This window comes from Eschrichtius robustus, chromosome 7, assembly GCF_028021215.1.
Source record: "Eschrichtius robustus isolate mEscRob2 chromosome 7, mEscRob2.pri, whole genome shotgun sequence".
Taxonomy (NCBI): Eukaryota; Metazoa; Chordata; class Mammalia; order Artiodactyla; family Eschrichtiidae; genus Eschrichtius; species Eschrichtius robustus.
In genome coordinates this window covers 50,615,905-50,629,671 of record NC_090830.1, presented here as the reverse complement: position 1 = coordinate 50,629,671, position 13,767 = coordinate 50,615,905, and positions in this window count along the sequence as shown.

Genomic DNA, 13,767 nt, shown 5'->3' with positions numbered 1-13,767 from the left:
TGGCTGTTGGCAATTTACATCCCGCCCATCAGCGTAGTAAGGCTCCCGTTTCTCCGTGGCCTGTCCTGCATTTCTGGTTTTGACACTTTATTCAGCATGGCCCTTTTGACCGATGGGAAGCGAGACTTCTTTGTAGCGCTGATTTGCCTTTCCAGGTTGCTTGGTTGGCCAAAAAGGGCGTATGCGTTTTTTCCTGAATATATTCAGGAGAAAACGCATACGCCCTTTTTGGCCAAGGGCATCATTGTCGAGGTTTTGCCACTTTTCCTGTGCTTTAAAGGCGATTCGAATCTGCATCCTGAAATCTGTTTCCTGCAATTCTGCCTTGCTTTCAAATCCTCTTTGTTGCCTTCCCTCAATGTATTTGTGGACGAGAGTTAACATTTATAACTCTGCAGGTTTGTGAATTGCAGTGACCCTGAACTCCATTTTTCAACTCGCTTTTTTGGGAGCTAGCCGCAAAAGCGCAGGATTGCTTCAGGCCCTATTCTGGTTCCGGTCGGCAGACTGAGCCTGCGGTTAATTATTCTTCCTGATGGGAAAATAGAGTGACCTGTGCCTGTCCCAACACCTAGAGCTAGTCTCTCATTGGTTCCCCCTCTTCCCGTACATCCTCAGGACAAATTGCAACCTGTATGGAACACGAGGTTAAAGGTGCTGATTCTCCAAGGTGGGAGAATGCTAGTAAAGCGGCTGGAATGGCATACCCGAGCACAAGGAGATGAGAAATGAGGTGCGTTTTAGAAACCTTTCCCGTTCACACGGTGTAACTTCTTCTGGGTTTCTCATGCATGGTTTCGATGTAGGAAGGTGCCCTTGAACCTGGAGATTTGGGACCCATGGGATGGGTACCACGCAGTATTACTTTAAATGGTCTGCGTTTGGTCACCCAACCTCACCAAACCTCTCAGCCCCAAGAGTGTCCACCCTTATGTCTCAATCAGCTGCGGGTCTAGATATGGTCAATCCAGGTGGCATCACAGCCCCGGAACGAATTTTGTAAGAATTTCTCTCTTTTTCACTGTCTTTGTTTCACGGGTTTTTAAAATTAATTGAGTTTTATAATGGGGTTTAGCTGCTTTTCACTGCTGTGTTTATGCAGCTTTACACCCACTTGACTCACTTACAGAGAGATATCAATACATAGGTTTTAAGATTCTTACTAGTCAGATATATTCTTGGGCGGTGAATAGGGGGTGTTGAGTCCTGTTCACAGAGCAAGGAGTAGGTCTTGTCTATTACATATTGTCTTTATGGAACGGTATCTGAGCTAATTTGAAACCCTTGTTTTATGCATCACCCCACCTCACCTTTCCCGTTAGGCAGCCATAGTGTGTTTTCTAAACGTGTGACTCTGTTCTGTTTTGTAATTCAGTTCAAGGGTAGCGGTTTTTACATTCCCTCTATAAGTGATATCTTATGATAAGTGTCGTTTTCTGTGTGACTTATTTCACTTAGAACCGTCGTACCTAAATCCACTCATCATGCTGCTACTAGCCTTATGACCATGATTTCATGGCTGAGTGATATTCCATTGTACATAAGGACCACAACTTCTTTATCCATTTTTCTCTTTCCTGGGATATTTAAGGTGTAACGAAGTGGAGGTTCTTGTCAACAGAGCAGCCCTAAACTTTGGGGTGCTTGTGTTTTGCTGATTTTTAGTGTTCCCAATTTATACGCCCATGAGTGGAAGTGCCCTATGCTCTCTAAGCTGAGTATTGTAAATATTTCAGGACACACCGTACACTTCTCCAGAGTAGCTGTTGGCAATTTACATCCCGCCCATCAGCGTAGCAAGGCTCCCGTTTCTCCGTGGCCTGTCCTGCATTTCTGGTTTTGACACTTTATTCAGCATGGCCCTTTGGACCGATGGGAAGCGAGACTTCTTTGTAGCGCTGATTTGCCTTTCCAGGTTGCTTGGTTGGCCAAAAAGGGCGTATGCGTTTTCTCCTGAATATATTCAGGAGAAAACGCATACGCCCTTTTTGGCCAAGGGCAATATTGTCGAGGTTTTGCCACTTTTCCTGTGCTTTAAAGGCGATTCGAATCTGCCTCCTGAAATCTGTTTCCTGCAATTCTGCCTTGCTTTCAAATCCTCTTTGTTGCCTTCCCTCAATATATTTGTAGACGAGAGTTATCATTTATAAGTCTGCAGGTTTGTGAATTGCAGTGCCCCTGAGCTCCATTTTTCAACTCGCTCTCTTGGGAGCTGGCCGCAAAAGCGCAGGATTGCTTTAGGCCCTATTCTGCTTCCGGGCGGCAGACTGAGCCTGTGGTTAATTCTTCTTCCTGATGGGAAAATAGAGTGACCTGTGCCTGTCCCAACACCTAGAGCTAGTCTCTAATTGGTTCCCCCTCTTCCCGTTCATCCTCAGGACAAATTGCAACCTGTATGGAACAGGAGGTTAAAGGTGCTGATTCTCCAAGGAGGGAGATTGCTAGTAAAGCGGCTGGAAAGGTGAACCCGAGCACAAGGAGATGAGAAATGAGGTGAGTTTTAGAAACCTTTCCCGATCACTCGGTGTACCATCTTCTGGGTTTCTCATGCATGTTTTCGATGTAGGAAGATGCCCTTGAACCTGGGGATTTGGGACCCATGGGATGGGTACCACGCAGTATTACTTTAAAGCGTCTGCGTTTGCTCACCCAACCTCACCAAACCTCTCAGCCCCAAGAGTGTCCACCCTTAGGTCTCAATCAGCTGCAGGTCTAGATATGGTCAATCCAGGTGGCATCACAGCCCCTGAACGAATTTTGTAAGAATTTCTCTCTCTTTCACTGTCTTTGCTTCACGGGTTTTTAAAATTAATTGAGTTTTATAATGGGGTTTAGCTGCTTTTCACTGCTGTGTTTATGCAGCTTTACACCCACTTGACTCACTTACAGAGAGATATCAATACATAGGTTTTAAGATACTTACTAGTCAGATATATTCTTGGGCGGTGAATAGGGGGTGTTGAGTCCAGTTCACTGAGCAAGGAGTAGGTCTTGTCTATTACATATTGGGTTTATGGAACGGTATCTGAGCTAATTTGAAACCCTTGTTTTATGCATCACCTCACCTCACGTTTCCCGTTAGGCAGCCATAGTGTGTTTTCTAACCGTGTGACTCTGTTCTGTTTTGTAATTCAGTTCAAGGGTAGAGGTTTTTACATTCCCTCTATAAATGATATCTTATGATAAGTGTCTTTTTCTGTGTGACTTATTTAACTTAGAATCGTCGTACCTAAATCCACTCATCATGCTGCTACTAGCCTTATGACGTTGATTTCTTGGCTGAGTGATATTCCATTGTACATAAGGACCACAACTTCTTTATCCATTTTTCTCTTTCCTGGGATATTTAAGGTGTAACGAAGTGGAGGTTCTTGTCAACAGAGCAGCCCTAAACTTTGGGGTGCTTGTGTCTTGCTGATTTTTAGTTTTCCCAATTTATACGCCCATGAGTGGAAGTGCCCTATGCTCTCTAAGCTGAGTTTTTTAGATGTTTCAGGACACACCGTACACTTCTCCAGAGTGCCTCTTGGCAATTTACATCCTGCCCATCAGCGTAGCAAGTCTCGTGTTTCTCTATGGCCTGTCCTGCGTTTCTGGTTTTGACACTTTATTCAGCATGGCCCTTTTGACCGATGGGAAGCGAGACTTCTTTGTAGCCCTGATTTGCCTTTCCAGGTTGCTTGGTTGTCTAAGAAATGCGTATGCGTTTTTTCCTGAATATATTCAGTAAAAAACGCATACGCCCTTCTTGGACAAGGGCATCATTGTCGAGGTTTTGCCGCTTTTCCTGTGCTTTAAAGGCGATTCGAATCTGCCTCCTGAAATCTGTTTCCTGCAATTCTGCCTTGCTTTCAAGTCCTCTTTGTTGCCTTCCCTCAATATATTTGTAGACGAGAGTTATCATTTATAATTCTGCAGGTTTGTGAATTGCAGTGCCCCTGAGCTCCATTTTTCAACTCGCTCTCCTGTTAGCTGGCCGCAAAAGCGCAGGATTGCTTTAGGCCCTATTCTGCTTCCGGGCGGCAGACTGAGCCTGTGGTTAATTCTTCTTCCTGATGGGAAAATAGAGTGATCTGTGCCTGTCGCAACACCTAGAGCTAGTCTCTCATTGGTTCCCCCTCTTCCCGTTCATCCTTAGAACACATTGCAACCTGTACGGAACAGGAGGTTAAAGGTGCTGATTCTCTAAGGAGGGAGATTGCTAGTAAAGCGGCTGGAATGGCGAACCCGAGCACAAGGAGATGAGAAATGAGGTGCGTTTTAGAAACCTTTCCCGATCACTCGGTGTACCGTCTTCTGGGTTTCTCATGCATGTTTTTGATGTAGGAAGATTGCCCTTGAACCTGGAGATTTGGGACCTATGGGATGGGTACCACGCAGTATTACTTTAAAGCGTCTGCGTTTGCTCACCCAACCTCACCAAACCTCTCAGCCCCAAGAGTGTCCACCCTTATGTCTCAATCAGCTGCGGGTCTAGATATGGTCAATTCAGGTGGCATCACAGCCCCTGAACGAATTTTGTAAGAATTTCTCTCTTTTTCACTGTCTTTGTTTCACGGGTTTTTAAAATTAATTGAGTTTTATAATGGGGTTTAGCTACTTTTCACTGCTGTGTTTATGCAGCTTTACACCCACTTGACTCACTTACAGAGAGATATCAATACATAGGTTTTAAGATTCTTACTAGTCAGATATATTCTTGGGCGGTGAATAGGGGGTGTTGAGTCCAGTTCACTGAGCAAGGAGTAGGTCTTGTCTATTACATATTGGGTTTATGGAACGGTATCTGAGCTAATTTGAAACCATTGTTTTATGCATCACCCCACCTCACCTTTCCCGTTAGGCAGCCATAGTGTGTTTTCTAAACGTGTGACTCTGTTCTGTTTTGTAATTCAGTTCAAGGGTAGCGGTTTTTACATTCCCTCTATAAGTGATATATTATGATAAGTGTCGTTTTCTGTGTGACTTATTTCACTTAGAATCGTCGTACCTAAATCCACTCATCATGCTGCTACTAGCCTTATGACGTTGATTTCATGGCTGAGTGATATTCCATTGTACATAAGGACCACAACTTCTTTATCCATTTTTCTCTTTCCTGGGATATTTAAGGTGTAACGAAGTGGAGGTTCTTGTCAACAGAGCCGCCCTAAACTTTGGGGTGCTTGTGTCTTGCTGATTTTTAGTGTTCCCAATTTATACGCCCATGAGTGGAAGTGCCCTATGCTCTCTAAGCTGAGTATTGTAAATATTTCAGGACACACCGTACACTTCTCCAGAGTGGCTGTTGGCAATTTACATCCCGCCCATCAGCGTAGTAAGGCTCCCGTTTCTCCGTGGCCTGTCCTGCATTTCTGGTTTTGACACTTTATTCAGCATGGCCCTTTTGACCGATGGGAAGCGAGACTTCTTTGTAGCGCTGATTTGCCTTTCCAGGTTGCTTGGTTGGCCAAAAAGGGCGTATGCGTTTTTTCCTGAATATATTCAGGAGAAAACGCATACGCCCTTTTTGGCCAAGGGCATCATTGTCGAGGTTTTGCCACTTTTCCTGTGCTTTAAAGGCGATTCGAATCTACCTCCTGAAATCTGTTTCCTGCAATTCTGCCTTGCTTTCAAATCCTCTTTGTTGCCTTCCCTCAATGTATTTGTGGACGAGAGTTAACATTTATAACTCTGCAGGTTTGTGAATTGCAGTGACCCTGAACTCCATTTTTCAACTCGCTTTTTTGGGAGCTAGCCGCAAAAGCGCAGGATTGCTTCAGGCCCTATTCTGGTTCCGGTCGGCAGACTGAGCCTGCGGTTAATTATTCTTCCTGATGGGAAAATAGAGTGACCTGTGCCTGTCCCAACACCTAGAGCTAGTCTCTCATTGGTTCCCCCTCTTCCCGTACATCCTCAGGACAAATTGCAACCTGTATGGAACACGAGGTTAAAGGTGCTGATTCTCCAAGGTGGGAGAATGCTAGTAAAGCGGCTGGAATGGCATACCCGAGCACAAGGAGATGAGAAATGAGGTGCGTTTTAGAAACCTTTCCCGTTCACACGGTGTAACTTCTTCTGGGTTTCTCATGCATGGTTTCGATGTAGGAAGGTGCCCTTGAACCTGGAGATTTGGGACCCATGGGATGGGTACCACGCAGTATTACTTTAAATGGTCTGCGTTTGGTCACCCAACCTCACCAAACCTCTCAGCCCCAAGAGTGTCCACCCTTATGTCTCAATCAGCTGCGGGTCTAGATATGGTCAATCCAGGTGGCATCACAGCCCCGGAACGAATTTTGTAAGAATTTCTCTCTTTTTCACTGTCTTTGTTTCACGGGTTTTTAAAATTAATTGAGTTTTATAATGGGGTTTAGCTGCTTTTCACTGCTGTGTTTATGCAGCTTTACACCCACTTGACTCACTTACAGAGAGATATCAATACATAGGTTTTAAGATACTTACTAGTCAGATATATTCTTGGGCGGTGAATAGGGGGTGTGGAGTCCAGTTCCCTGAGCAAGGAGTAGGTCTTGTCTATTACATATTGGGTTTATGGAACGGTATCTGAGCTAATTTGAAACCCTTTTTTTATGCATCACCCCACCCCACCTTTCCCGTTAGGCAGCCATAGTGTGTTTTCTAAACGTGTGACTCTGTTCTGTTTTGTAATTCAGTTCAAGGGTAGCGGTTTTTACATTCCCTCTATAAGTGATATCTTATGATAAGTGTCTTTTTCTGTGTGACTTATTTCACTTAGAATCGTCGTACCTAAATCCACTCATCATGCTGCTACTAGCCTTATGACGTTGATTTCATGGCTGAGTGATATTCCATTGTAAATAAGGACTACAACTTCTTTATCCATTTTTCTCTTTCCTGGGATATTTAAGGTGTAACGAAGTGGAGGTTCTTGTCAACAGAGCAGCCCTAAACTTTGGGGTGCTTGTGTCTTGCTGATTTTTAGTGTTCCCAATTTATACGCCCATGAGTGGAAGTGCCCTATGCACTCTAAGCTGAGTATTGTAAATATTTCAGGACACACCGTACACTTCTCCAGAGTGGCTGTTGGCAATTTACATCCCGCCCATCAGCGTAGCAAGGCTCCCGTTTCTCCGTGGCCTGTCCTGCATTTCTGGTTTTGACACTTTATTCAGCATGGCCCTTTTGACCGATGGGAAGCGAGACTTCTTTGTAGCGCTGATTTGCCTTTCCAGGTTGCTTGGTTGGCCAAAAAGGGCGTATGCGTTTTCTCCTGAATATATTCAGGAGAAAACGCATACGCCCTTTTTGGCCAAGGGAAATATTGTCGAGGTTTTGCCACTTTTCCTGTGCTTTAAAGGCGATTCGAATCTGCCTCCTGAAATCTGTTTCCTGCAATTCTGCCTTGCTTTCAAATCCTCTTTGTTGCCTTCCCTCAATATATTTGTAGACGAAAGTTATCATTGATAAGTCTGCAGGTTTGTGAATTGCAGTGACCCTGAGCTCCATTTTTCAACTCGCTCTCTTGGGAGCTGGCCGCAAAAGCGCAGGATTGCTTTAGGCCCTATTCTGCTTCCGGGCGGCAGACTGAGCCTGTGGTTAATTCTTCTTCCTGATGGGAAAATAGAGTGACCTGTGCCTGTCCCAACACCTAGAGCTAGTCTCTCATTGGTTCCCCCTCTTCCCGTTCATCCTCAGGACAAATTGCAACCTGTATGGAACAGGAGGTTAAAGGTGCTGATTCTCCAAGGAGGGAGATTGCTAGTAAAGCGGCTGGAAAGGTGAACCCGAGCACAAGGAGATGAGAAATGAGGTGAGTTATAGAAACCTTTCCTGATCACTCGGTGTACCATCTTCTGGGTTTCTCATGCATGTTTTCGATGTAGGAAGATGCCCTTGAACCTGGAGATTTGGGACCCATGGGATGGGTTCCACGTAGTATTACTTTAAAGCGTCTGCGTTTGCTCACCCAACCTCACCAAACCTCTCAGCCCCAAGAATGTCCACCCTTAGGTCTCAATCAGCTGCAGGTCTAGATATGGTCAATCCAGGTGGCATCACAGCCCCTGAACGAATTTTGTAAGAATTTCTCTCTCTTTCACTGTCTTTGCTTCACGGGTTTTTAAAATTAATTGAGTTTTATAATGGGGTTTAGCTGCTTTTCACTGCTGTGTTTATGCAGCTTTACACCCACTTGACTCACTTACAGAGAGATATCAATACATAGGTTTTAAGATACTTACTAGTCAGATATATTCTTGGGCGGTGAATAGGGGGTGTTGAGTCCAGTTCACTGAGCAAGGAGTAGGTCTTGTCTATTACATATTGGGTTTATGGAACGGTATCTGAGCTAATTTGGAACCCTTGTTTTATGCATCACCCCACCTCACCTTTCCCGTTAGGCAGCCATAGTGTGTTTTCTAACCGTGTGACTCTGTTCTGTTTTGTAATTCAGTTCAAGGGTAGAGGTTTTTACATTCCCTCTATAAATGATATCTTATGATAAGTGTCTTTTTCTGTGTGACTTATTTCACTTAGAACCGTCGTACCTAAATCCACTCATCATGCTGCTACTAGCCTTATGACGTTGATTTCTTGGCTGAGTGATATTCCATTGTACATAAGGACCACAACTTCTTTATCCATTTTTCTCTTTCCTGGGATATTTAAGGTGTAACGAAGTGGAGGTTCTTGTCAACAGAGCAGCCCTAAACTTTGGGGTGCTTGTGTCTTGCTGATTTTTAGTGTTCCCAATTTATACGCCCATGAGTGGAAGTGCCCTATGCTCTCTAAGCTGAGTATTGTAAATATTTCAGGACACACCGTACACTTCTCCAGAGTGGCTGTTGGCAATTTACATCCCGCCCATCAGCGTAGTAAGGCTCCCGTTTCTCCGTGGCCTGTCCTGCATTTCTGGTTTTGACACTTTATTCAGCATGGCCCTTTTGACCGATGGGAAGCGAGACTTCTTTGTAGCGCTGATTTTCCTTTCCAGGTTGCTTGGTTGGCCAAAAAGGGCGTATGCTTTTTTTCCTGAATATATTCAGGAGAAAACGCATACGCCCTTTTTGGCCAAGGGCATCATTGTCGAGGTTTTGCCACTTTTCCTGTGCTTTAAAGGCGATTCGAATCTGCCTCCTGAAATCTGTTTCCTGCAATTCTGCCTTGCTTTCAAATCCTCTTTGTTGCCTTCCCTCAATATATTTGTAGACGAGAGTTATCATTTTAAAGTCTGCAGGTTTGTGAATTGCAGTGCCCCTGAGCTCCATTTTTCAACTCGCTCTCTTGGTAGCTGGCCGCAAAAGCGCAGGATTGCTTTAGGCCCTATTCTGCTTCTGGGCGGCAGGATGAGCCTGTGGTTAATTCTTCTTCCTGATGGGAAAATAGAGTGACCTCTGCCTGTCCCAACACCTAGAGCTAGTCTTTCATTGGTTCCCCCTCTTCCCGTTCATCCTCAGGACAAATTGCAACCTGTATGGAACAGGAGGTTAAAGGTGCTGATTCTCCAAGGAGTGAGATTGCTAGTAAAGCGGCTGGAAAGGCGAACCCGAGCACAAGGAGATGAGAAATGAGGTGCGTTTTAGAAACCTTTCCCGATCACTCGGTGTACCGTCTTCTGGGTTTCTCATGCATGTTTTCGATGTAGGCAGATGCCCTTGAACCTGGAGATTTGGGACCCATGGGATGGGTACCACGCAGTATTACTTTAAAGCGTCTGCGTTTGCTCACCCAACCTCACCAAACCTCTCAGCCCCAAGAGTGTCCACCCTTATGTCTCAATCATCTGCGGGTCTAGATATGGTCAATCCAGGTGGCATCACATCCCCTGAACGAATTTTGTAAGAATTTCTCTCGCTTTCACTGTCTTTGTTTCACGGGTTTTTAAAATTAATTGAGTTTTATAATGGGGTTTAGCTGTTTTTCACTGCTGTGTTTATGCAGCTTTACACCCACTTGACTCACTTACAGAGAGATATCAATACATAGGATTTAAGATTCTTACTAGTCAGATATATTCTTGGGCGGTGAATAGGGTGTGTTGAGTCCAGTTCACTGAGCAAGGAGTAGGTCTTGTCTATTACATATTGGGTTTATGGAACGGTATCTGAGCTAATTTGAAACCCTTTTTTTATGCATCACCCCACCTCACCTTTCCCGTTAGGCAGCCATAGTGTGTTTTCTAAACGTTTGACTCTGTTCTGTTTTGTAATTCAGTTCAAGGGTAGCGGTTTTTACATTCCCTCTATAAGTGATATCTTATGATAAGTGTCTTTTTCTGTGTGACTTATTTCACTTAGAATTGTCGTACCTAAATCCACTCATCATGCTGCTACTAGCCTTATGACGTTGATTTCATGGCTGAGTGATATTCCATTGTAAATAAGGACTACAACTTCTTTATCCGTTTTTCTCTTTCCTGGGATATTTAAGGTGTAACGAAGTGGAGGTTCTTGTCAACAGAGCAGCCCTAAACTTTGGGGTGCTTGTGTCTTGCTGATTTTTAGTGTTCCCAATTTATACGCCCATGAGTGGAAGTGCCCTATGCTCTCTAAGCTGAGTATTGTAAATATTTCAGGACACACCGTACACTTCTCCAGAGTGGCTGTTGGCAATTTACATCCCGCCCATCAGCGTAGCAAGGCTCCCGTTTCTCCGTGGCCTGTCCTGCATTTCTGGTTTTGACACTTTATTCAGCATGGCCCTTTTGACCGATGGGAAGCGAGACTTCTTTGTATCGCTGATTTGCCTTTCCAGGTTGCTTGGTTGGCCAAAAAGGGCGTATGCGTTTTCTCCTGAATATATTCAGGAGAAAACGCATACGCCCTTTTTGGCCAAGGGCAATATTGTCGAGGTTTTGCCAATTTTCCTGTGCTTTAAAGGCGATTCGAATCTGCCTCCTGAAATCTGTTTCCTGCAATTCTGCCTTGCTTTCAAATCCTCTTTGTTGCCTTCCCTCAATATATTTGTAGACGAGAGTTATCATTTATAAGTCTGCAGGTTTGTGAATTGCAGTGCCCCTGAGCTCCATTTTTCAACTCGCTCTCTTGGGAGCTGGCCGCAAAAGCGCAGGATTTCTTTAGGCCCTATTCTGCTTCCGGGCGGCAGACTGAGCCTGTGGTTAATTCTTCTTCCTGATGGGAAAATAGAGTGACCTGTGCCTGTCCCAACACCTAGAGCTAGTCTCTCATTGGTTCCCCCTCTTCCCGTTCATCCTCAGGACAAATTGCAACCTGTATGGAACAGGAGGTTAAAGGTGCTGATTCTCCAAGGAGGGAGATTGCTAGTAAAGCGGCTGGAAAGGTGAACCCGAGCACAAGGAGATGAGAAATGAGGTGAGTTTTAGAAACCTTTCCCGATCACTCGGTGTACCATCTTCTGGGTTTCTCATGCATGTTTTCGATGTAGGAAGATGCCCTTGAACCTGGAGATTTGGGACCCTTGGGATGGGTACCACGCAGTATTACTTTAAAGCGTCTGCGTTTGCTCACCCAACCTCACCAAACCTCTCAGCCCCAAGAGTGTCCACCCTTAGGTCTCAATCAGCTGCAGGTCTAGATATGGTCAATCCAGGTGGCATCACACCCCCTGAACGAATTTTGTAAGAATTTCTCTCTCTTTCACTGTCTTTGCTTCACGGGTTTTTAAAATTAATTGAGTTTTATAATGGGGTTTAGCTGCTTTTCACTGCTGTGTTTATGCAGCTTTACACCCACTTGACTCACTTACAGAGAGATATCAATACATAGGTTTTAAGATACTTACTAGTCAGATATATTCTTGGGCGGTGAATAGGGGGTGTTGAGTCCAGTTCACTGAGCAAGGAGTAGGTCTTGTCTATTACATATTGGGTTTATGGAACGGTATCTGAGCTAATTTGAAACCCTTGTTTTATGCATCACCTCACCTCACGTTTCCCGTTAGGCAGCCATAGTGTGTTTTCTAACCGTGTGACTCTGTTCTGTTTTGTAATTCAGTTCAAGGGTAGAGGTTTTTACATTCCCTCTATAAATGATATCTTATGATAAGTGTCTTTTTCTGTGTGACTTATTTCACTTAGAACCGTCGTACCTAAATCCACTCATCATGCTGCTACTAGCCTTATGACGTTGATTTCTTGGCTGAGTGATATTCCATTGTACATAAGGACCACAACTTCTTTATCCATTTTTCTCTTTCCTGGGATATTTAAGGTGTAACGAAGTGGAGGTTCTTGTCAACAGAGCAGCCCTAAACTTTGGGGTGCTTGTGTCTTGCTGATTTTTAGTTTTCCCAATTTATACGCCCATGAGTGGAAGTTCCCTATGCTCTCTAAGCTGAGTTTTTTAGATGTTTCAGGACACACCGTACACTTCTCCAGAGTGCCTCTTGGCAATTTACATCCTGCCCATCAGCGTAGCATGTCTCGTGTTTCTCTATGGCCTGTCCTGCGTTTCTGGTTTTGACACTTTATTCAGCATGGCCCTTTTGACCGATGGGAAGCGAGACTTCTTTGTAGCGCTGATTTGCCTTTCCAGGTTGCTTGGTTGGCCAAGAAGGGCGTATGCGTTTTTTCCTGAATATATTCAGGAAAAAACGCATACGCCCTTCTTGGACAAGGGCATCATTGTCGAGGTTTTGCCGCTTTTCCTGTGCTTTAAAGGCGATTCGAATCTGCCTCCTGAAATCTGTTTCCTGCAATTCTGCCTTGCTTTCAAATCCTCTTTGTTGCCTTCCCTCAATATATTTGTAGACGAGATTTATCATTTATAATTCTGCAGGTTTGTGAATTGCAGTGCCCCTGAGCTCCATTTTTCAACTCGCTCTCTTGGGTGCTGGCCGAAAAAGCGCAGGATTGCTTTAGGCCCTATTCTGCTTCCGGGCGGCAGACTGAGCCTGTGGTTAATTCTTCTTCCTGATGGGAAAATAAAGTGATCTGTGCCTGTCGCAACACCTAGAGCTAGTCTCTCATTGGTTCCCCCTCTTCCCGTTCATCCTTAGAACACATTGCAACCTGTACGGAACAGGAGGTTAAAGGTGCTGATTCTCTAAGGAGGGAGATTGCTAGTAAAGCGGCTGGAATGGCGAACCCGAGCACAAGGAGATGAGAAATGCGGTGCGTTTTAGAAACCTTTCCCGATCACTCGGTGTACCGTCTTCTGGGTTTCTCATGCATGTTTTCGATGTAGGAAGATGCCCTTGAACCTGGAGATTTGGGACCTATGGGATGGGTACCACGCAGTATTACTTTAAAGCGTCTGCGTTTCCTCACCCAACCTCACCAAACCTCTCAGCCCCAAGAGTGTCCACCCTTATGTCTCAATCAGCTGCGGGTCTAGATATGGTCAATTCAGGTGGCATCACAGCCCCTGAACGAATTTTGTAAGAATTTCTCTCTTTTTCACTGTCTTTGTTTCACGGGTTTTTAAAATTAATTGAGTTTTATAATGGGGTTTAGCTGCTTTTCACTGCTGTGTTTATGCAGCTTTACACCCACTTGACTCTCTTACAGAGAGATATCAATACATAGGTTTTAAGATTCTTACTAGTCAGATATATTCTTGGGCGGTGAATAGGGGGTGTTGAGTCCAGTTCACTGAGCAAGGAGTAGGTCTTGTCTGTTACATATTGTCTTTATGGAACGATATCTGAGCTAATTTGAAACCCTTGTTTTATGCATCACCCCACCTCACCTTTCCCGTTAGGCAGCCATAGTGTGTTTTCTAAACGTGTGACTCTGTTCTGTTTTGTAATTCAGTTCAAGGGTAGCGGTTTTTACATTCCCTCTATAAGTGATATCTTATGATAAGTGTCGTTTTCTGTGTGACT